Genomic DNA, 24944 nt, shown 5'->3' on the forward strand with positions numbered 1-24944 from the left:
GGACTGTCCACTGGACTCTTAAATTACTAAGTAGGACTGCCCACTGGACTTTTAAAGCGAACTTTCACCAGATTTGGCTGATATGATGTAAGGCCACCACCTTTAGAGTGCTGTATATCTGCCCTCAACCTGACGTGAAAGAGAAGAAAAAGACTTTATTATTCTCACCTGCGGGTTGGTCTGGTCCGAGGGGTGTCCATCTTCTTAGTCCGGTGTCTCCCTTCTTTCGATGCTGTCCTCTTTCTTGCTTCATGTGGATGAAGCTTCCCTGTGTCATCCACTTAGTCCCTGTTGAGGGCAGAGTAAAGTACTGCATTGCGCAGGAGCTGAGAAAGGTCAAAGAGCTCCGGTGCATGCTCACTGCAGTGCTTTAGTCTGCCTTAGTCAGGGCAGAGAAATACACCTGCGCAGAAGGGCGATATCGGTGAGACCGTGTTGATAACATAGGGACGCGTCATCCACACGAACTAAGAAGATGGGAGGCATCGGACCAAGACCAGCAACATCTCTTGATCTGGACCGCCTCGCAAGTCAGTATAAGAAAGGCTCTTTTTCTTCTTTTCCAGGTCGGGTTAGGGATGATGTACAGCATTATAGAATGCTGTATATCGGGCCTGAAAGGTGCTGGCTTTACCTCATCATATGGGCCAAACTTGGTGATAGGTTCTCTTTAAAGTAAATAGAGAAGTAGGACCAACACCTAGACTCTAAAATTGCTAAGTGGGACCACCTACTGTACTCTAGAATTGTTGAGTAGGACCACCCACTGAACTTTTAAATTGCTAAGTAGAACCACCCACTGGACTCCTATGCACTTTATTAGAAAAGATTTCAATTATTTAAATCCAACTGAATATTATTCCATAAAACTATTAATTGCTCTACTCATCTCTTCCTGCTCTACAACTTGCTGTCCTTAGACTGGACTACATCATCAAAGTGAAAGGTTCCCTTTAATGTCTAGAGGTACAAGCGTTATTTCACTAAATAGTTGAAAAATGTTCGATCACTTGGTGTCTGACTGTTAGGACCCCCACCGATTACTACACAGCTACAAGGAGTAATCGAGTATTTCATATTCGATCCATCATTTATCACCTATCACTTTAGTTTGTAATTCTTCCTACACTTATATTTTCTATTAACTATTATGCTTGCTTTAGTTTAAAAAAAAATTAAAGCATTTTTTTAACGTCCAAAATATTTCCTATGCTGACAATGGCATGCATAGATGAGTGGATCCCATCATTTTACCCAGTTTTGATATCCAGTATGGAAGAATAAAATGTTTATTTTGCATTCTAAACCTATTCTGGCTTTCCTTACCTCTACTTTGCCCAGAGTTGAGTTTTGCACAGACTCTTGCAATGCCATTTCAAATGGTATGAGACCAGCAAGGGCTATGCCCATTATCTCCGAGAACCCCAGCTGCATAGTTTGCTTCTGCGATATATACTGTATACAATTTTATATAGTGGATTTCAGCACTGTATAACGTAAGGCAAATGTGCTGTCAGGGTTTGCAGGAGAGTCACGGGTTGCAGACCACTGCACTACACACTATGGTAAAATTGGTATCTCACAGGGTCATGCTCCTGTGACCAGGTCACTATGCATTCACTTAATTATCCTGAAACATGTCACCACAGCACTTTACGGGGAAACAACGCATTAAGTGTATACATTGTGACATGTAATCAGCTTATAATGACCTTATCCCCTTGATTGGCTGCCTGATTTTGCATTGGCCCATTCACATTCATCTAAATGATGGCCATCGCATTTCAAATCCCAGCTATGCTGCCAGCCCACGATTCAAGGATCTTTACTATGATCTATTCTAGAATGTCTATCTTTTCTGTCATCCTCTGTGGATATTTTGCTGAGGCAAGCAACGATGTAAGCAACACTACCTGCTCAGTTGCCTGTCGGTGTTCTGATGATGACTAGGTATTTTGCTATAAAGTTGGGCTTAGAAGTTTACCTTCAGATCTGCCAGCTTCCTCCATGCTGCTGAACCTGGCAGGGAACATCATTCGGATCCTTCCTTATAACACTTTTCGTGATGTAGCAGCTTTTCAAATCCTATGGCTCAATCAGAACAATCTGACTTTCCTGTATCCTGGTGCTTTTATTGCTCTTGGCAACTTAAAAGAATTAAATCTTAGCTGGAACCCAAGATTGACCTACCTCCATGATCACACCTTCCGTGGCCTCTTTAGCCTCATCTCTTTGGATATGTCTCATTGTAACATCTTTGACATCCACCCTCTTGTGTTCTCTCATGTGTCATCTTTGGAATTTCTTGATTTAGACTCCAATAAGATGCAATACATCCCACAGGCATTGAGGAAACTTCACAACTTGACCAGGTTATCTCTGGAAAACAATTGCATAAAAGCAGTAGGAAAAAATTCTTTCAAATTTCAACTGGGCTTGGAAGATCTTAATCTACGAAGAAACCGGATTTGGGGCATTCAAGTTGAAGCCTTCAGCTAACTGAATAAACTGAGCATGCTAAATTTAGGACATAACTTGATATCCCATTTGCCTAATCAGCTTTTTAGTGGATTAAACCAGTTAAGGATTATGTACCTACAAGCTAACAAGATTGATCAAGTCATCTGCTCCTTTAATAGTCTCGTCCAATTGAAAAAATTACATCTTAATAACAATCGTATAACACAAATTGAGCAAAACGCTTTCTCATCTCTGAAACAACTTCAGTTCCTTCAGCTGAGCAAAAATAACTTGACCTCTCTCCCTAGTTATCTGTTTTCTCGTATGCCCAAGCTGAAGGGTGTCTTTCTTTCTTATAACCCCTGGAGCTGTGACTGTAGCCTGGCTTGGATTGCCAACTGCATGGTAAACTACGAAGGAGCAATCCGAGGTTTGAACTGTGTCTTTGCATTGTCCTACAGGACAACTTCAGAGGTCTTCACTCACAATGTAGTGGTTTGTAGAGTTGAGCGAAACGGGTCGAAAAATTTCAAAAGTCGCCGACTTTTGGCAAAGTCGGGTTTCATGAAATGAAACCCGACCCTAGGATGAGGTCGGCCACGAGGTCGGCGACTTACGCGCCAAAGTCGCGTTTCAAAAGTTTGTTTTGCGCTCTTTTTCAGCCAATCAGGATCCACGGACACTGTGGGCAACGTGATGACATAGGCAGGGGTCACCACCATCTTTCAGAAGGGCATGCAAGTGATTGGCTTGCTTTGGTGGGCGTCACAGGGGTTATAAAAGGGCGTGCACGCCGACCGCCATCTTACTTCTGCCGATCTTAGCATAGGGAGAGGTTGCTGATTCTGTAGGGAGAGCGTTAGGCAGGGAAGAAGAAAAAAAACCTGCTTCTGCTGCTAGCAATTTTGCCTGTACAACACACCAGTCACTGTGTGTGCAGTGCAAGGGGAGGCTATATTGTGGTGGATCAGCGGTGTTGGTTGTTAGGCTGCCTTCTAAGGCTTCCTGACAGCTGCATTGCTGTTTCCCCACTGCTCTGCAAACTGCTTTTTTAAAAGCAATCCCAATTTTTTTTTTTGTCCTGCTGAGGTACTGAGCGTGCATTTTTTCACACCATACAGCGGTGTACGCTCCTCACACAGTACCATGTAACGGCTGTTATCACAGCCACAGTGAAGCTATCTGTGTGTCACTGTGGAAGGATAAGTGGAGGACTTGTTCCGTTCTTACAGACCTACACTCTAGGGAGATTCCTATTCTGCCCAATTCTACATACATCTTGTAGTTTGTGATACACTAGCCAATTTCTGCCTGTGACATAGCGCTCTGATATTCAGTGGGCCTCACACAATCCAAAAGTGTCCAGTGTCCACAAGTGTCTGCAGAAATTCAAAATCTCCCTTATCCTGTAGTCACTTTTTTCACACCTGTGCTATCGAGCCTGTGACATAGCGCTCTGATATTCAGTGGGCCTCACACAATCCAAAAGTGTCCAGTGTCCACAAGTGTCTGCAGAAATTCAAAATCTCCCTTATCCTGTAGTCACTTTTTTCACACCTGTGCCATCGAGCCTGTGACATAGCGCTCTGATATTCAGTGGGCCTCACACAATCCAAAAGTGTCCACAAGTGTCTGCAGAAATTCAAAATCTCCCTTATCCTGTAGTCACTTTTTTCACACCTGTGCCATCGAGCCTGTGACATAGCGCTCTGATATTCAGTGGGCCTCACACAATCCAAAAGTGTCCAGTGTCCACAAGTGTCTGCAGAAATTCAAAATCTCCCTTATCCTGTAGTCACTTTTTTTACACCTGTGCCATCGAGACTGTGACATAGCGCTCTGATATTCAGTGGGCCTCACACAATCCAAGTGTCCAGGGTCCACAAGTGTCTGCAGAAATTCAAAATCTCCCTTATCCTGTAGTCACTTTTTTCACACCTGTGCCATCGAGCCTGTGACATAGCGCTCTGATATTCAGTGGGTCTCACACAATCCAAGTGTCCAGTGTCCACAAGTGTCTGCAGAAATTCAAAATCTCCCTTATCCTGTAGTCACTTTTTTCACACCTGTGCCATCGAGCCTGTGACATAGCGCTCTGATATTCAGTGGGCCTCACACAATCCAAAAGTGTCCAGTGTCCACAAGTGTCTGCAGAAAATCAAAATCTCCCTTATCCTGTAGTCACTTTTTTCACACCTGTGCCATCGAGCCTGTGACATAGCGCTCTGATATTCAGTGGGCCTCACACAATCCAAGGGTCCAGTGTCCACAATTGTCTGCAGAAATTCAAAATCTCCCTTATCCTGTAGTAACTTTTTTCACACCTGTTGCATCGAGCCTGTGACATAGCGCTCTGATATTCAGTGGGCCTCACACAATCCAAGTGTCCAGGGTCCACAAGTGTCTGCAGAAATTCAAAATCTCCCTTATCCTGTAGTAACTTTTTTCACACCTGTTGCATCGAGCCTGTGACATAGCGCTCTGATATTCAGTGGGCCTCACACAATTCAAGTGTCCAGGGTCCACAAGTGTCTGCAGAAATTCAAAATCTCCCTTATCCTGTAGTAACTTTTTTCACACCTGTTGCATCGAGCCTGTGACATAGCGCTCTGATATTCAGTGGGCCTCACACAATCCAAGTGTCCAGGGTCCCCAAGTGTCTGCAGAAATTCAAAATCTCCCTTATCCTGTAGTCACTTTTTTCGCACCTGTGCCATCGAGCCTGTGACATAGCGCTCTGATATTCAGTGGGCCTCACACAATCCAAGTGTCCAGTGTCCACAAGTGTCTGCAGAAATTCAAAATCTCCCTTAGTGTTGAGCCTGCGTCATCGTCTGGCTCCATAAGGCTTCGAAGGCTTAGTTTTCTAGGAGTTGGCAAACCGCTTTTAAAGCCAGAGCATCAGGAAAAAGTTTTGTCTTACATTGCTGACTCAGCCTCCAGCTCTATCGCCTCCTCTTCTGAAGTTGTAAAAAGTAAAAGCACTGAGTCGTCATTGGAGGCTAATGTTCATGAACCACTCCTTTCCTTGTGTCCTTCACCCCAACCAAGATTGAAGGATGACGCAGGCCATACTACTGATTACCCAATGGAGCTGTTTTCACATACCATGCCTGGATTATCAAGTGAAATGGTGAATTACCCAGGCCAAGATGAATCTGACATGGAGTGCACTGATGCACAGCCGCTGATAGATGATTCTGCTGGTACATTCACTCAGAGCACTACATTGTCCTCGCAGTGTACAGAGCCAGATTGTTCCTGATGAGACTCAGGTGCCCCTTCCCACACACTATACCACCATACACGGTGACACAGAGGAAGGTGCACATGACATTGAAGAGGAGGTGATGGATGACCCAGTTGTTGACCCAGATTGGGATCCATTGGGGGAAGAGGGTGCTGCTTCCAATAGCTCAGAAGAGGAGCATCCACAGCAGACATCGACATCGCAACAGCTGTTATCTGGCAGGCCCGGAGCACTCCAAAGACAGGTTCCAAAAATCAAAAGAGTTGCTGGACAGCTTGTCCAGAGGGTCAAAACATCACAGCGTGCTAGGCCGCAAAATGTCTGCCAAAGTAGGAAGAGTGCAGTGTGGCACTTTTTTGAACAAAATCCTCATGATCAGGCCAAGGTTATCTGTAAGAAGTGCGCAAAGACCTTTAGCCGAGGGAAAAATCTGAAAAATTTGAATACCAGTTGCATGCTTAGACATTTAACCAGTATGCACTTGCAAGCGTGGACACAACACCAAACCTCAAGTGCCACATGTGCAACTGATCACAAAGAAGGTAGTCAGCAAAGCTACATTGTTTCCCCCACTGTAAGCCCACCGGTTAGCACAGCAGCAAATGTTGAGGTGTCGTTGCAAGGCCACAGCAGTCAGGGAATCCCACTGTTATATCAACGAAATACTGAATCTAGGCCATCAGAAAGAACACCAACTCCATCACCATCATCAACCCTCTCTCAGTCCGCCCTGTCCACCGCTACTTCCACCATATGCAGCTCTCAAGTCCAGCTCATCCTCCCAGACACTATGAGTAGGTCAAGAAAGTACTCAGTCTCTCATCCGCGTACACTGGGTTTGAACGCCCACATTGCCAAACTAATCTCGTTTGAGATGATGCCCTATCGGTTGGTGGAAAGCGCAGCTTTCCGTGAACTCATGGCCTATGCAGTACCACGCTATGACCTACCCAGTCGCCACTTCTTCTCTCGCAAAGCCATCCCAGCCCTCCACCATCATGTAAAAGACCGCATTGTCCATGCACTCAAGCAGTCAGTGAGTGGAAAGGTGCACCTCACAACTGATGCATGGTCCAGTCGGCATGGCCAGGGCCGTTACGTGTCCATCACTGCGCACTGGGTTAATGTGGTGGATCCAGGGTCCACAGGGGACAGCGGTGGTGGGACAGTGCTGCCTAGCCCACGGTATAGGAAACAGTTGGCTGTAGGCGTTCGACCCTCCTCCTCCTCCAGAAGCGAAAGCTCGTCCACAGAGCGCAGTCGTACGAGCACTCCATCTGCAGCTGCCACTGTTGCACATGAGGTGTCCCCCTATCGAGCAGCTAGTGGAAAGCGTCAGCAGGCTGTGTTGCAGATGATGTGTTTGGGCGACAGACACACCGCCAAGGTGCTGGCCGAGTACTTGAAGCGACAAACTGAGTCATGGCTAGGCAGTGTACATCTTGAGGCAGGCAAGGTAGTTAGTGATAACGGCCGTAATTTTGTGGCAGCCATAGCCCTTTCAAAACTCAGCCACATACCTTGCTTGGCTCACAGCTTGAACCTGGTGGTGCAGTGCTTCCTCAAAAATTATTCGGAGTTAACAGCCCTGCTCCAGAAGGTGCGAAGACTGTGCGCGCACATCCGCCGGTCGCCTGTACACTCCGTTCGTATACAGAAGCTGCAGCGATTGCTCCACCTTTCCAACCACCGCCTCATTATCGACATTGCAACAAGGTGGAACTCCACCCTGCACATGGTGGAGCGGCTGTGCGAGCAGAGGCAGGCCATAATGCATTTGTGGGAGGATACACGGCCAGGCACTTTGAGAGCAGACATGGAGTTGACAGGTGTGCAGTGGTCGAAGCTGAAAGACCTCTGTAAATTCCTTCAGTGTTTTGATGAATGCACACGGCTGGTAAGCGCAGACGACGCCATCCTAAGCATGAGCATCCCACTTATGCGTCTGCTCATGCAAACTTTGACGCACCTTAAGGAGCAGGCGTCTGCAGCCAATGTTGACGAGGAGGAAGAGGTGGAGGGAATCCTTGATGACATTCAGCCATTGTCTGCTCAGGGACCTCTCCTGGACGAGTTGGAGGAAGAAGAGGAGGAGGAGGATGATGATGGGGATGATTACTTAGGGGAGGAGGATGCATCTCGTGGGGCAAGTGAAAATGTTGGCGTGGCAAGGTCTGGTACAGGGTTTGTGCGTGACTGGAGGGATGTGGATTTGCCAGAAAGTGCTCCTCCAACCAGCACTCGCAGTGCATCATTGACACCGGGAATATTGGCCCACATGTCAGATTATGCCTTGCGGATCCTAAAAAGGGACCCCCGCATTGCCAAAATGATGAACGATGACGGCTACTGGTTGGCCAGCATCCTGGATCCACGCTATAAAGGCAAATTACAAAACATCATGCCACAGGAGAACCTTGACCTAATATTGGCTAATAAGCAAGCAACTCTGGAAAATCGGTTGCTTGAGGCATTCCCAGCACACAGCAGCGGTGATGGTTCTCACACGAGCCGTACGGGCCGGGGGCAGCTTGGCAGAGGTGTTCGTGGTGCACACAGTAGAAGTGGGGTTGGAGACAGGGGTTTCATGACAATGTTGTGGACTGATTTTTCAAGTACCGCTCACACAACTGGTAACACAGCATCGATGGAAAGTGACAGGAGACAGCAGTTGTCAACTATGGTTACAAACTTCTTTTCCTCCCATATCGATGTTCTCCCACACAGGTCATTCCCCTTTGACTATTGGGCCGCTAAACTGGACACCTGGCCTGAATTGGCACAATATGCCTTACAGGAGCTCGCTTGCCCAGCTGCAAGTGTGCTATCGGAAAGAGTCTTCAGTGCAGCTGGATCAATCCTGACAGAAAAAAGGACCCGTCTGTCAACCCAAAATGTGGATGATCTAACCTTCTTTAAAATGAACCATGCATGGGTTTCCAAGGATTTTGTCCCACCTTCCCATGATGACACATAGGGTGACAGAAAAATGGCTTGCTTTGGTCCACCTCTTCCTGGGACTTGACCTATTTCGCCTTTTGCATAAGCTGAATGTCCAACATCAACATATGCCACTTTCTAAAACTCCCTAACTGTGCTGCCTCCCCCCCATGGCCGGGGTCACCACCTAGCGCACGACACCGTGCGAGTGCCGTTGCCCTGGACAGGTGGGTAGTCCGACTCTTGGGCACGGGCACTGGCACAGGGTCCCTCATAGTGCAATCAAGTGTCTCTGACGGTGGTGGTGCACACCCGCCGTCAGACACACCGCCGTACTATGTGGGGCCCAGTGCCAGTACCGACGCCCATGAGTGGGCCCCCCTTGCTTGGGCAGGGCCCCAGCATTTGCAATCTTTACCTCTCCCTGCTCCTCCGCTGTGTAGTCTGGGACGTCAAATCCATACTGTGCCTGACACCGTCTGAGCCTGCCTCCTGATGTATAGACATATCTTTTGAATGTGTACGCTATCCATACATGTTATCCGGGGATACGGTACCCTTTCTCACCTTTGTGCAATCACGTGCAAGCCATACTGGGCCTAACACCGTCTGAGCCTGCCTCCTGATGTATAGACATATCTTTTGAATGTGTACGCTATCCATACATGTTATCCGTGGATACGGTACCCTTTCTCACCTTTGTGCAATCACGTGCAAGCCATACTGGGCCTAACACCGTCTGAGCCTGCCTTCTGATGTATAGACATATCTTTTGAATGTGTACGCTATCCATACATGTTATCCAGGGATACGGTACCCTTTCTCACCTTTGTGCAATCACGTGCAAGCCATACTGGGCCTAACACCGTCTGAGCCTGCCTCCTGATGTATAGACATATCTTTTGAATGTGTACGCTATCCATACATGTTATCCGTGGATACGGTACCCTTTCTCACCTTTGTGCAATCACGTGCAAGCCATACTGGGCCTAACACCGTCTGAGCCTGCCTCCTGATGTATAGACATATCTTTTGAATGTGTACGCTATCCATACATGTTATCCGGGGATACGGTACCCTTTCTCACCTTTGTGCAATCACGTGCAATCCATACTGGGCCTGACACCGTCTGAGCCTGCCTCCTGATGTATAGACATATCTTTTGAATGCGTACGCTATCCATACATGTTATCCGGGGATACGGTACCCTTTCTCACCTTTGTGCAATCACGTGTAACCCATACTGGGCGTGAGAACGGCTGGCGAGCTGTTAAGCAAGCTACAGCACCTGTGGTTTGCACACGCAAGTTTTTCATTTTTTCAGGAATGACGGTTAGGCCTAATTCCAGAACTGCAGTTGACCTGCACTTACTGGGAAATCATCGTTCGCGGGTAATAATTGTAATCAGTGATCCCCATCACTAACGTTGTTCAGCGGGTTATCTGCACCTGTAAGCGACAAACGCTGGCCTTTTCAGTGTAGCGCACATGCAGCCACGGACATGTAAGGGCATGACACACCAGTAATGTGCCAGAGCCTCACGTGTCCCTCTAGTAAGCTGGACTCGGGGCATGACGGAGTCTCGTTCGTTAACGGAATTAAGCTTGCAATGTGTGCATCTGTTCTGTAGCTGGCATGGTTGAGGTTTCCCAGGTGGAGTCGAATTTAACCGTAGGCTCCACTCCTGGTGGTGCCCTTCTGGACATTCCTTTAAGGTTCAGCTTTGCAACCATACTGCCCACGTAAAACAAACACTTTGCCTTCATGAACGCTGTTTGGAGGGTCATGACTCGTGGGAATAACGCCGCCCAATCAGTTAACCTGCTAGAGAGATCCTTCGTTGCTCCCAAGCATGACATCACACTCCCTAGGAGGAAGGTAATGCCACTGTGGCGACCGTACTCCTGGGGGCGACACAAGTGCACTGATGCCCAGCCACTGCTCGATGAATCTGCTGGTACATTGACCCAGACCACTACATTCCCCTCGCACGCTACACGGCCTGAATCTGACCCTGATGAAACTCAGGTTACCCTTCCCATATACAGTTCCATCTTACACGGTGACAAAGAGGAAGCTGCAGATGAAAGTGCAGGTTCGGCCCACCCGCCATCAGACACACCACCGTACTATCAGGGGCGCTGTGCCAGTGCCGTTGCCAACGAGTGGGCCCCCCCTGCTTGCTCAGGATCACAGCACTTGCAAGGTTGAAATACTGTGCAGTGAGATGGAAGATGGGGACGACGAGGAGTCCAGACTAGTACAGGGATTCCCTAGCGAGGAGACTTATTTGATTGTTTTCAATGTTGGGACAGCAATTTTTGGGGAGCACTATACTCTGGAGAATGATAGATGGGGCCCACCATACACTGGAACATTCCAAAGGTGGACATCAGACACTGGAGCAGCATTTACAGGGCCCATTATACACTAGAGCATTAGAAATGAGGCCCATTATGTTTGGAGCATTATTTGGGCCCATAAGACAGTGGAGCTTCATCCATGGGGACCAACATATACTGTAGCATTATGTGGAGCTCATTATATACTGTTTCAAACATTATATGGGACCAATGATTCTGTATGGAGAAATAGATGGGCCTCGTCATGAGATGTAAAAAGTGAAGTATTTTTCATTGTACTATACCGCTATTTCTCTGCCGTATCGGAGCATGATGAGTTGTGGTATGTGTTAAAGGGGCGCTCTTTCGCCCAGGGCACATGAAAACCTGGAGCCAGCCCTACCCCCCCACAACTTTAGCCAAATAACCCCCATTTTTCAGTGCGTAACTTGTATTATGAAGTTAATTAAGGTTGACAAGCTTAAGTAAGAAGAATTGATGCTTTTGGCATTCAAATGAGCACTGTAGGTGTGTTTCCTGTCCTCCTCTCACTGCCGACTTTTATTCCCCATTGACTTACATTGGGTTTCGTGTTTCGGGACGACCCCGACTTTTCCCTATAATCGGCCGATCTTGCTCGACCCGACTTTTGGAAAAGTCGGGTTTCACGAAACGAAACTCTACCCTAAAAAACCAAAAGTCGCTCAACTCTAGTGGTTTGCATCCAAGATGACATGGCTGAGGAAGACATATGTCTGGAAAGCTTGATAGATTCTGCCCCAGAATTAACTATTTATACTTTTCCACTATTCTACTAGGTCTAAGCCACTTAATCTTCTGTGTAATTCTACTATGAATTTGTGTTTAGACCTGATATGTATAGAATGATTGACTTTCCTTGAGTCGATATCAAGGAATCTAAAAGTAATGCAGCAGTTTTTATCTGGTTATGTGTACTTGTATTTTGTCTTTCTCTGTATAAGCTGCTGTATAGAGAAAATCAAGTCAACATGATGTGCTGATACAACATGATGTGCTGATATATGTAGAGAAGAAAATCATGGTGAATTATGGGTTCTACAAAACTCAGAGCTATTTGGCATGTATGAGCTAAGCATAACAAAGAGCAGTCAGCTCTACTTACATACAGTGGGGAAAAAAAGTATTTAGTCAGTCAGCAATAGTGCAAGTTCCACCACTTAAAAAGATGAGAGGCGTCTGTAATTTACATCATAGGTAGACCTCAACTATGGGAGACAAACTGAGAAAAAAAAATCCAGAAAATCACATTCTGTTTTTTTTTCATTTTATTTGCATATTATGGTGGAAAATAAGTATTTGGTCAGAAACAAGCAATCAAGATTTCTGGCTCTCACAGACCTGTAACTTCTTCTTTAAGAGTCTCCTCTTTCCTCCGCTCATTACCTGTAGTAATGGCACCTGTTTAAACTTGTTATCAGTATAAAAAGACACCTGTGCACACCCTCAAACAGTCTGACTCCAAACTCCACTATGGTGAAGACCAAAGAGCTGTCAAAGGACACCAGAAACAAAATTGTAGCCCTGCACCAGGCTGGGAAGACTGAATCTGCAATAGCCAACCAGCTTGGAGTGAAGAAATCAACTGTGGGAGCAATAATTAGAAAATGGAAGACATACAAGACCACTGATAATCTCCCTCGATCTGGTGCTCCACGCAAAATCCCACCCCGTGGGGTCAGAATGATCACAAGAACTGTGAGCAAAAATCCCAGAACCACGCGGGGGGACCTAGTGAATGAACTGCAGAGAGCTGGGACCAATGTAACAAGGCCTACCATAAGTAACACACTACGCCACCATGGACTCAGATCCTGCAGTGCCAGACGTGTCCCACTGCTTAAGCCTGTACATGTCCGGGCCCGTCTGAAGTTTGCTAGAGAGCATTTGGATGATCCAGAGGAGTTTTGGGAGAATGTCCTATGGTCTGATGAAACCAAACTGGAACTGTTTGGTAGAAACACAACTTGTCGTGTTTGGAGGAAAAAGAATACTGAGTTGCATCCATCAAACACCATACCTACTGTAAAGCATGGTGGTGGAAACATCATGCTTTGGGGCTGTTTCTCTGCAAAGGGGCCAGGACGACTGATCCGGGTACATGAAAGAATGAATGGGGCCATGTATCGTGAGATTTTGAGTGCAAACCTCCTTCCATCAGCAAGGGCATTGAAGATGAAACGTGGCTGGGTCTTTCAACATGACAATGATCCAAAGCACACCACCAGGGCAACGAAGGAGTGGCTTCGTAAGAAGCATTTCAAGGTCCTGGAGTGGCCTAGCCAGTCTCCAGATCTCAACCCTATAGAAAACCTTTGGAGGGAGTTGAAAGTCCGTGTTGCCAAGCGAAAAGCCAAAAACATCACTGCTCTAGAGGAGATCTGCATGGAGGAATGGGCCAACATACCAACAACAGTGTGTGGCAACCTTGTGAAGACTTACAGAAAACGTTTGACCTCTGTCATTGCCAACAAAGGATATATCACAAAGTATTGAGTTGAAATTTTGTTTCTGACCAAATACTTATTTTCCACCATAATATGCAAATAAAATGAAAAAAAAACCAGACAATGTGATTTTCTGGATTTTTTTTTCTCAGTCTGTCTCGCATAGTTGAGGTCTACCTATGATGTAAATTACAGACGCCTCTCATCTTTTTAAGTGGTGGAACTTGCACTATTGCTGACTGACTAAATACTTTTTTTCCCCACTGTATCTCTTTTGGTAAGTAGTTATATTCTCCAAATACCAAAGAATATTTCTTAGGGTTGCGTCTCGTACTGTTCCTGTATTAACATACCTGGAAAAGTACGAGTAAATCGTTAATTAATTGCCCCTATTCAATATTGTATGTCCCATTCCCGAGCCAAAATGGCACTGGCACGTGTTTTTCTTATCTTTCAGGTTTCATCGGGGGGCTTATCTACAGCATTACAGAATGCTGCAGATAAGCCCCTGATGGTGGTGGCCACAGCTTATAGGTCGAAAATGGGGTGACAGATTCCTTTTAACTGAGAATCCGACCATCAGCCGGCTGTAACAGTGTGACAATAAGGGCTCGCTCATACCAACGGTATAAATTGGATGAGTGCCATCCGATTTTTTTTATCGGCTAGCACTAGGCCCAATGTTATTACATTGGGTTATGCTGATGACTGATTTTTTGCACTGACAGAATCTGTCTGAAAAAAGTTGCAGCATGCTGCAGTTTAACTCCGAAATCAGAGAGGTGTGAGAAAAAAATTGCATGCCACACGGAGTCACATTCTAGCATTCAATCTTTACCGAAACACGGATGACAAGTGAGAAAAAAATGGTCCCACACTTTTCTGGATGAAATTATGTTTTATAAGCCCGTGTGACCCCAGCTTAAGTGCATCACTTGTTTGTCTTTTCCGATCTCCGCTCAGCTGATTTATGACCACAGACCACATTAAAGCCTGTAAAAGAGAAACGGGGGAAAATATTAATGAAACCCAATTGTAAAAATTATTTTGAGCCATAAATACCTGCTTTTAAGAAAATAAAATGTCCCCAAAGCTGGACAACACTTTGGCATGTGCCTTTTAATGAATTTGGTGCATATTTCTCTTTTCCAGTATTTTTTATTATTTGAAATTTATAACAGGGACATGGCGGGGGGTGGAGGGGATTGGAAAGGTGGAAGGGGAGGGAAATTTGGTGCATCTTTCAACTGCAAAGTGCCAGAGACAGAAATGTGCTCTGATCATGGAATGATGTGAATTTGTTGGGCTGTGCTAGGCCATGCCCTCCCAATAAGCACCATCCACTTTTCAAAAGTTGCTGCCACTGGCTTATAAGTGGCAAAAGTCACAACATTTTTTCACAAATATTTTGTTGCACAAAAAATTGCAGCATTTTCATACTAATTTTCTGGTGTAAACCTTATGATGAAGCGGTCCTATAGCTCAGAATTATCTTGAAAAAAAGCTACATTTCAGTGTTCAATCCTGGTGACAGCAGTATGTGTTGCCTTTGTGAATTTTCTTTTCAAATTTACAATTCCAACATGTCAAGAGAGCTGCAAGATTCTCTTTAAGAACTAAAAAAAAAGCTCTTTTGACTTAGACAATCTGTCACTGCATTTTTTTTTCATTTGGTTTATTGTCAAATTGACCATATGCTAAATTATTCTAGTATATTGTGCAAATGGTCACAGGTTCACATCCCATAGGTGGTGTAAAGAATACTTGTAGTAGGTGTGATGTAGTTTCAAAAACTATGTAGAAAAAAATAAAATTTCAAAATCAACTAAACACCTTTATTAAGCCTTTCCCTTAATCCACCATACATGTACAAATTATGTCTGATCTTGTATAATAAAATCTGCACTCTTCAACAGCAACTATTGGATCTAGCTCTGTTTCCTGCTGTTGATCCGTTTAGAAAAAGCAGCCAATCTTTAACAGCATCATTAATTAGTTTAATGCTGTCAGGGGATGTTGAGGCCTCCATCACACCGAGCAATGCAAATACAGGGGGGCAATGGGTTACTGAAGGTTGCCACAATCATTAACACTTCTAAGAACTACTAAAGTATTACAGTAAATTGAGTAATTGATCAAGGTTCAAGTCCCTTAGGGGAACTAAAAAAAAAGGAAAAAGTACATTTTTCAAAAATATGAAAAAATTAAAGATTCCAAGCAAACACCTTTTGTAAATCTGAAAGTGAAATAAATGCACATTTGGTATAACCACTAGGGATGGATGTTCGCAGGCCTGGATTGCTAATCTGCCCAGCCGGGCAGATGCCCGGTGGGATGGCAGCTAAGTGGGCTGCCGCTGCCGGCCATTTGAAACGGGTGGGGAACCTCCGGTGTTATGAGCTCATTTTCTCGTTCACATTTGATGTCCGATGAACTCCCTCTGCTGGTGAAAGGAGGTGGTGAAACTGATTTGGATGGGAGAGACCTGTCACCTAAACAGGTGGATTGCGATTGGACATCCGGAATCTCTGAGTGGATATAAGGCAGCTGACACCCTGTAGGGTTGCTGGTGATTTTTCTGCTCTGAGTTCTGGCCTCCAGTTCAGTTCCTGTCTTCTAAAGCTAAGTTTTTGCTCTGTTATTGTTCCATGAGATTTTGTCTGATTTGCTTAGTTTTGTGTTCAGCCAGCCCCGACTGGGGCTTTGCTGAATTTCCACTTTTGTCCTTGATCGGTTAATTCTCTTTTGCTCTGTCTTCAGAATATATATCGGAGTGCTGATATAGGGATTCTGAAGTCTAGTGACTTCAGGGCTGTTTTTCCTATCAGACGTGTTGGGACATCTTTGGTAGGGTTTTTGCAGATTGCAGCCAGCATCTTTTCTGTCCTTTCCTATCTAGTTAGTTGGGGCCCCATCGTTTGCTCTGCCTGTCTTTCTGTCTGTGTTTGTGTTTTCATCTGTTTTCACCGTCAATACATGTTGGGGGCTGGCTATAGCTTTGGGGTCTGCTCTGGGGCAGTTTAGATTTCCCCTTTCTTTCTTTAGGTTTATTTAGTTCTCCGGCTGTGACGAGGCGTCTAGGACCACCGTAGGAATGCTCCATGGCTACTGTTAGTTGTTGTGAATAGGATCAGGGGTCTGCAATCCGCTAGCTACCAACCTCTCTGGTTTTATGGACTTAGCTTGTATTTTTGTTTTTTCCTCCTCCGGTGACTCATTCATAGCACTCCGGCCATGGGCCACATGCGGCCCGCAGGTAGGTCCCCACAGTCCACGATTCTCCGGCAGTAGCCCTGCCAGCCGGTTAACCCCCAAGTGCATGCAGCGTTCATTAAAGAACGCTGCCTGCACAGGAATGATGTCATTGGGGTGGGCGAGGTTAGCGCCGGGGTGGGTGAGGTTAGCGCCCAATGCTCTCCCGGGCTCCTGGCCTGGAATAGGAGCTCAGTGCTAATTTCTGTGCCCCCAGCTATGTGCCCCAATATAATCTCCTTGCCCCCCAAATATATGCCCCCTGTGATCTGTGCCCCCCCAGCTATATGCCCCCGTGATCTATGCCCCCCAATTATATGCACCCCTGTGATCTGTCCCCCAACTGTATGCAACCCTGTGATCTGTACCCCCTAGCTATATGCACCCCTGTGATCTTTGCCCCCCCAGCTATATGCCCCCTGTGATCTGTGCCCCCAAGCTATATGCCCTCTGGTGATCTGTGCCCCCCAGCTATATGCACCCTGTGATCTGTGCCCTCCAGCTATATGCACCCCTGTGATCTGTGCCTCTCAGCTATATACCCCCTGTGATATGTGCCCCCCAGCTATATACCCCCTGTGATCTATGCCTCCCAGCTATATGCACCCCTGTGATCTTTGCCCCCAGCTATATGCACCCCTGTGATCTGTGCCCCTCAGCTATATGCCTCCTGCGATCTGTGCCCCCATATATATGCACCCCTGTGATCTTTGCCCCCCCAGCTATATGCCCCCTGTGATCTGTGCCCCCAAGCTATATGCCCTCTGGTGATCTGTGCGACCCAGCTATATGCACCCCTGTGATCTGTGCCTCTCAGCTATATGCCCCCTGTGATATGTGCCCCCCAGCTATATACCCCCTGTGATCTATGCCCCCAGCTATATGCACCCCTGTGATCTGTGCCCCCAGCTATATGCACCCCTGTGATCTGTGCCCCTCAGCTATATGCCTACTGCGATCTGTGCCCCCCATATATATGCACCCCTGTGATCTGTGCCCCCAACTATATGCCCCCTGTGATCTGTGCCCCCTGCTATGTACACCCCTGTGATATTTGTGCTCCCGTGTGATCTCTGTACCCCCTGTGATCTATGCCCTACAGCTATGTGCCCTCCTGTGATCTTCATGCCACCCCCCAGTGATCTCTGTGCCCACAGCTATGTGCCCCCCTGTGATCTCTGTACCTCCCCCTGTGATCGTTGTGCCACCCCACGGTGATCTCTGTGTCCCTCTGGTGATCTATGACCCCCACCCCATGATTTATGTGCCTCCCCTGCTATGCCTGTCCCCCCAGTGCTGTATATCCTCCTTTTTTTGTTTTCTGCTCTACTCACCATCCGAGCCAGGGACCCGCTCTTCTGCACGCCCGACGATGGACACACCTCAGCTGTTCATCCTCCCCCCATCTCTATACTTGAGTGAGTCTCAATATGGAATCTTTGTGTATTACTATCACCTGTATACTGTATATAGACTGCTGTGTATACAATATATAGGTGATACTGGCTGCTAAATCTGTGTGGCGGACTCTTTATTAGCCCATGTGGCAACATTTCACATCCATGACATAACCTTTCTGTGCTGTGGAACTGAAATGTTGCCACATGGGCAAATAAAGAGTCCACCCATCCCCGCTTGCTCAGGGCTCTGGCACTTGCGATACTTACCTCTTCCTGTTCCTCCACTGCGGTGTCTTCTGACTGTTACGTTTCAGGTCAGCGGGTGCAGTGATGTCACTTCTGTGCTCCCTCTGCCTAAACAGTCACAGTGCAGAGAGCAGGAAGACACCGACGTTCAGGAGTCTGGAGAAGAGCAGCAGCCAGCAAGGAGAGGGGGAGCACTATGTGGCACCCATAATACTGTGTGGAACATTATATAGGGCTTATTCTGTATGGAGCATTATATGGGACTCATTATACTGTATGGAGCAATACATGGGGCTCATTATACTGTATGGAGCACTACATTGGGCTCATTATACTGTATGGAGCCCTATGTGGTACCCATAATACTGTGTGGAGCATTATATGGGGCTTATTGCTCTGTATGGAGCATTATATGGGGCTCATTATACTGTATGGAGCAATATATGGGGCTCATACTGTATGGAGCAATACATGGGGCTCATTATACTGTATGGAGCACTATGTGGTACCCATAATACTGTGTGGCGCATTATATGGGGCTTATTATTCTGTAAGGAGCAATATATGGGGCTCATTATACTGTATGGAGCACTATATGATACCCATAATACTGTATGGAGCAATATATGAGGCTCATTATACTTTATGGAGCATTATATGGGGCTTATTGTTCTGTATGGAGCATTATATGGGGCTCATTATACTGTATGGAGCATTATACTGTATGGAGTAATATATGGGGCTCATACTGTATGGAGCAATACATGGGGCTCATTATACTGTATGGAGCACTATGTGGTACCCATAATACTGTGTGGAGCATTATATGGGGCTCATTATTCTGTATGGAGCAATATATGGGGCTCATTATACTGTATGGAGCAATATGTGGGGCTCATTATTCTATATGGAGCAATATATTGGCCTCATTAAACTGTATGGAGCAATATATGGGGCTCATTATTCTGTATGGAGCACTATGTGGTACCCATATTACTGTATGGAGCAATATATGGGGCTCACTATACTCTATAGAACAATATTTGGGGCTCATTATTCTGTATGGAGCAATATATGGGCCTCATTAAACTGTATGGAGCAATATATGGGGCTCATTATTCTGTATGGAGCACTATGTGGTACCCATAATACTGTATGGAGCAATATATGGGGCTCTGTTGTGAGCTCATTTTCTCGTTCACATTTGATGTCCGATGAACTCCCTCTGCTGGTGAAAGAAGGTGGTGAAACTGATTTGGATGGGAGAGACCTGTCACCTGAACAGGTGGATTGCGATTGGACATCCGGAATCTCTGAGTGGATATAAGGCAGCCGACGCCCTGTAGGGTTGCTGGTGATTTCTCTGCTCTGAGCTCTGGCCTCCAGTTCAGTTCCTGTCTTCTAAAGCTAAGTTTTGCTCTGTTATTGTTCCATGAGATTTTGTCTGATTTGCTTAGTTTTGTGTTCAGCCAGCCCCGGCTGGGGCTTTGCTGAATTTCCATTTTTTGTCCCTGATCGGTTAATTCTCTTCTGCTCTGTCTTCAGAATATATTGGAGTGCTAATATAGGGATTTTGAAGTCTAGTGACTTCAGGGCCGTTTTTCCTATCAGACGTGTTGGGACATTTTTGGTAGGGTTTTTGCCTGTCTTTCTGTCTGTGTTTGTGTTTTCATCTGTTTTCACCGTCAATACATGTTGGGGGCTGTCTATTGCTTTGGGGTCTGCTCTGGGGCAGTTTAGATTTCCCCTTTCTTTCTTTAGGCTTATTTAGCTCTCCGGCTGTGACGAGGCGTCTAGGACCACCGTAGGAACGCTCCACGGCTACTGTTAGTTGTTGTGGATAGGATCAGGGGTCTGCAATCCGCTAACTACCAACCTCTCTGGTTTTCTGGACTTAGCTTGCATTTTTGTTTTTTCCTCCTCCGGTGACTCATTCATAACAGAATCACCAGCCATACTGCAGATTCTAGGGTACTCAATAGCAGGAAGGAATTGTAAAAAAAAAAGAAAAAAAAAAAAAGGTGTCAGAATTTTTTTTTTTTATGTATATTTTTTCCTCTTTTTCTCTGGGGCCGTAGGAGGAATTTTTTTCTTAATGGAGATTAAGCAATTGTTTGATCGCGTGGTGCAACTGGCAGCTGAAGTGCGGGGAATTTCTGCCTATCTTGCTCATTCACATGCTGCTGAAGCAAAGATTCCTACTCCTGATGTGTTTTTTGGGGATCGGTCTAAATTTTTGAATTTTAAGAATAATTGTAAATTATTTCTTGCCTTGAAGCCTAACTCATCGGGGAGCTCTGCGCAGCAGGTTAAACTTGTCATCTCTTTGCTGCGTGGCGATTCCCAGGATTGGCGTTTTCTTTGACACCTGATGATCCTATTCTAACTAATGTGGATGCATTTTTTCAAGCCTTGGGGTTGTTGTATGATGAACCTAATGCTATTGATCAAGCTGAGAAAGCCCTGTTGGCATTGAGCCAGGGTCAGGATTCTGCAGTTGTACTGTCAAAAATTCCAAAAGTGGGCGGTCCTTACTACCTGGAATGATGGTGCTTTGGCAGCTCTCTTTCGGAAGGGTTTGTCAGAAACCGTAAAAGATACTATGGTGGGATTTCCTGTTCCCTCTGGTCTTGACGATTCTATGTCATTAGCCATTCAGGTTGATCGGCGTTTACGTGAACGCACAATTACACGAGAGATTTTGCCACCTGTTGAACAAATGTCTGAACCTATGCAATGTGATAGAGTTTTGTCTAGGGCGCAATGTCAGGCGTTCAGAAGGCGTAATAAGCTGTGATTTTTCTGTGGAGATGCCTCTCATATTATTTCTGTCTGCCCTAAACAAGAGAAACGTTTTGCACACACATTTGCTGTGGGTGGTGTACAACCTAAGTTTCTTCTGGCAATTACTATGACCTGCTCCCTGTCCACATTTTCCGCTAAGGCTTTTGTGGATTCAGGAGCGGCTCTGAACCTGATGGACTTGGATTTTGCTAAACGTTGTGGGTTTCCTATGACACCTCTGCGGACGCCTATCCCTTTGAGGGGTTTTGATGTTACTCCTTTGGCGAAGAATAAACCTCAGTTCTGGACCCAGGTGGTAATGCGGATCACCCCAGACCATCAAGAAAATTGCAGATTTTTGGTGTTGCATAATTTGCATGATACCATTGTTCTGGGGTTTCCCTGGTTGCAAATCCATAATCCAGTTTTGGATTGGAAATCTGTGTCTGTGGTGAGTTGGGGTTGTCGGTGTGCTCTTAGTGACGCTCCTGTTTTCTCCACCTCTCCCCAGTCGCATGATGTTCCTGACTATTTGGCTGATTTTTGTGATGTATTTAGTGAGAATAAGTCTGCGTCTTTGCCTCCTCATAGGAGTTATGACTGTGCAATTGAGCTGAGCCCTGGGTGTAAATTTCCCAAGGGTCGACTTTTCAATTTATCTGTACCCGAGCACGAGGCTATGCGATCTTATATTAAGGAGTCATTGGAGAAGGGTCATATTAGACCATCCTCTTCACCCTTGGGTGCTGGTTTTTTTTTCGTGGCCAAGAAAGATGGTTCATTAAGGCCTTGTATTGACTATCATTCCCTCAACAAAATTACTGTTAAATATCAGTATCCGTTACCCCTGATTTCTGATCTATTCTCCAGAGTTAAAGGTGCTTGCTGGTTTACCAAGCTTGACCTCAGGGGGGCGTATAATCTTATTCGCATTAAGCATGGGGATGAATGGAAGACAGCGTTTAATACTCCGGAGGGACATTTTGAGTACCTGGTGATGCCTTTTGGGCTCACTAATGCCCCTTCTGTCTTCCAGTGCTTCATGAATGATATTTTCCAGGACTTTGTGGATAAATTTTTGATAATCTATCTGGATGATATTTTGATCTTTTCCAGGGATTGGGACTCTCATGTGGAACATGTTCGGACTGTGTTCCGGATTTTGAGGGAGAATTCCCTGTATGTTAAGGGATCGAAATGCCTTTTTGGTGTACAGAGGATTTCATTTTTGGGATTAATTTTGTCTCCGTCAACTATTGAAATGGACCCGGCCAAGGTACAGGCCATTTATGATTGGGTTCAGCCCACTTCTTTGAAGGCCCTCCAGAAGTTTTTGGGTTTTGCTAATTTTTATTGTAAATTTATAGCTAATTTTTCTGGTATTGCCAAACCATTGACTGATTTGGCTAAGAAGGGTGCTGATGTGCTGAATTTGTCTCCAGAGACTGTTTCTTCCTTTCAGGAGCTGAAGCGGAGGTTCACTTCTGTTCCGGTTTTGCGGCAACCTGATGTCTCACTCCCGTTTCAGGTAGAGGTGGACGCTTCTGAGATTGGTGCAGGAGCTCTTTTGTCCCAAAAAGATCCGGTGACATCTAAAATGAATCCCTGTGTTTTCTTTTCCCAAAAGTTCTCCCCATCTGAACGCAACTATGATGAGGGGAATCGGGAACTGTTAGCCATGAAATGGGCATTTGAGGAGTGGAGACTCGGTTGGAGGGAGCTAGACATCAAGTCGTGGTCCTCACTGACCACAAGAATTTGATTTACCTTGAGTCGGCCAAACGCTTGAATCCTAGACAGGCTAGGTGGGCCTTGTTTTTCCACACGTTTTGATTTTGTGGTCTCTTTTCTTCCGGGTACTAAGAATATCAAGGCAGACGCCCTCTCAAGGAGTTTCTTTGCTGATTCTCCTATTGTGACCAAGCCTGCTACCATATTAGGTGAGGGGGTAGTTCTTTCTGCCATTTCGCCTGATTTGAGACGTGCTCTGGACGAGTTTCAGGAGGACAAACCTGAGCGTTGTCCCATTGGAAAATTGTATGTTCCTGACCAGTGGAGGAAGAGAGTAATGTCTGAAGTTCATTGCTCCGCATTGGCTGGTCATCCAGGTATTTTTGGTACTAGAGATTTGGTGAGTCGGTCTTTTTGGTGGCCCGCCTTATCTCGTGATGTCAGGAATTTTGTGCAGTCCTGTGGGACTTGCTCCCGGTCTAAACCTTGTTCTCGCTCTAGTGGGTTATTGATGCCTTTGCTGGTGCCCAGGAGGCCATGGACCCATATTTCAATGGATTTTATTTCTGATATGCCTGTCTCTCAGAGAATGACTGTTATCTGGGTGATTTGTGATAGATTCTCTAAGATGGTCCATCTTGTACCATTCCCTAAGTTGCCATCTTCCTCAGAGTTGGTGCCCTTGTTTTTGCAACAGGTGGTTCGCTTGCATGGGATTCCTGAGAACATTGTGTCTGACAGAGGAGTTCAGTTTGTCTCTAGATTTTGGAGGACTTTTTGTTCCAAGCTGGGAATTCAGTTGTCCTTCTCTTCTGAGTTTCACCCTCAGACCAATGGGCAGACGGAGAGAACAAACCATACTTTGGAGTCTTATTTGAGATGCTTTATCTCTGCTGATCAAAATGATTTGGTCTCATTTTTGCCCTTGGCCGAATTTGCTTTAAATAATAGAGCTAGTTCTGCCACTTTGATGTCACCTTTTTTTTGTAACTTTGGGTTTCATCCTCGATTCTCTTCAGGGCAGGTGGAGTCTTCTGCCTGCCCAGGTATTGACACTGTGGTGGAGCGAATGCACCAGATTTGGGACCAAGTGGTGGATAAGTTGTCTCTCTCCCAGGAAAAGGCCCAGCGGTTTTCCAACCGGCATAGGACCATTGGCCCCTGGTTTAAGGTGGGTGATATGGTTTGGTTGTCATCAAAGAATATCTCTATGAAGGTGGCTTCTCCAAAGTTTAAACCTAGATTTATTGGACCTTACAAGATTTTGGAGACTCTTAATCCGGTCTCTTTTCGATTGGCTCTTCCTGTTACATTTAAGATCAATAACGTGTTTCATAAGTCTCTGTTGAAGAGGTTTGTTGAGCCAGTAGTTCCTGTGGTGGCACTTCCTGACCCTGTATTGGTTGAAGGTAATGTGGAATATGAGGTTGAGAAGATACTGGATTCTCGTCTGGCTAGACGGAGACTCCAGTATTTGGTTAAGTGGAAGGGTTATGGCCAGGAGGATAATTCTTGGGTCTCTGCATCCGATATTCATGCCGAAAGATTGGTTCGTGCCTTTCATTGGGCCCATCCTGATCGGTCTGGTGGCATGGATGAGGGTTCGGTGACCCCTCCTCAAGGGGGAGGTACTGTTGTAAGCTCATTTTCTCGTTCACCTTTGATGACCGATGAACTGCCTCTGCTGGTGAAAGGAGGTGGTGAAACTGATTTGGATGGGAGAGACCTGTCACCTGAACAGGTGGATTGCGATTGGACATCTGGAATCTCTGAGTGGATATAAGGCAGCCGACGCCCTGTAGGGTTGCTGGTGATTTCTCTGCTCTGAGCTCTGGCCTCCAGTTCGGTTCCTGTCTTCTAAAGCTAAGTTTTAGCTCTGTTATTGTTTCATGAGATTTTGTCTGATTTGCTTAGTTTTGTGTTCAGCCAGCCCCGGCTGGAGCTTTGCTGAATTTCCATTTTTTGTCCCTGATCGGTTAATTCTCTTTTGCTCTGTCTTCAGAATATATCGGAGTGCTAATATAGGGATTTTGAAGTCTAGTGACTTCAGGG

The 24944-nt window shown here is 45.8% G+C and overlaps 1 pseudogene; it reads left to right on the plus strand.

Moving 5' to 3' along the window:
- The first annotated feature begins 1770 nt into the window (after positions 1-1770).
- LOC141048182 (uncharacterized) overlaps positions 1771-24944 on the plus strand; it is a 28293-nt pseudogene continuing 5119 nt past the window's right edge.

The sequence above is a fragment of the Dendrobates tinctorius genome, unplaced genomic scaffold, assembly GCF_039654945.1.
Source record: "Dendrobates tinctorius isolate UK_male_01 unplaced genomic scaffold, ASM3965494v1 ptg000133l, whole genome shotgun sequence".
NCBI classification, from domain to species: domain Eukaryota; kingdom Metazoa; phylum Chordata; class Amphibia; order Anura; family Dendrobatidae; genus Dendrobates; species Dendrobates tinctorius.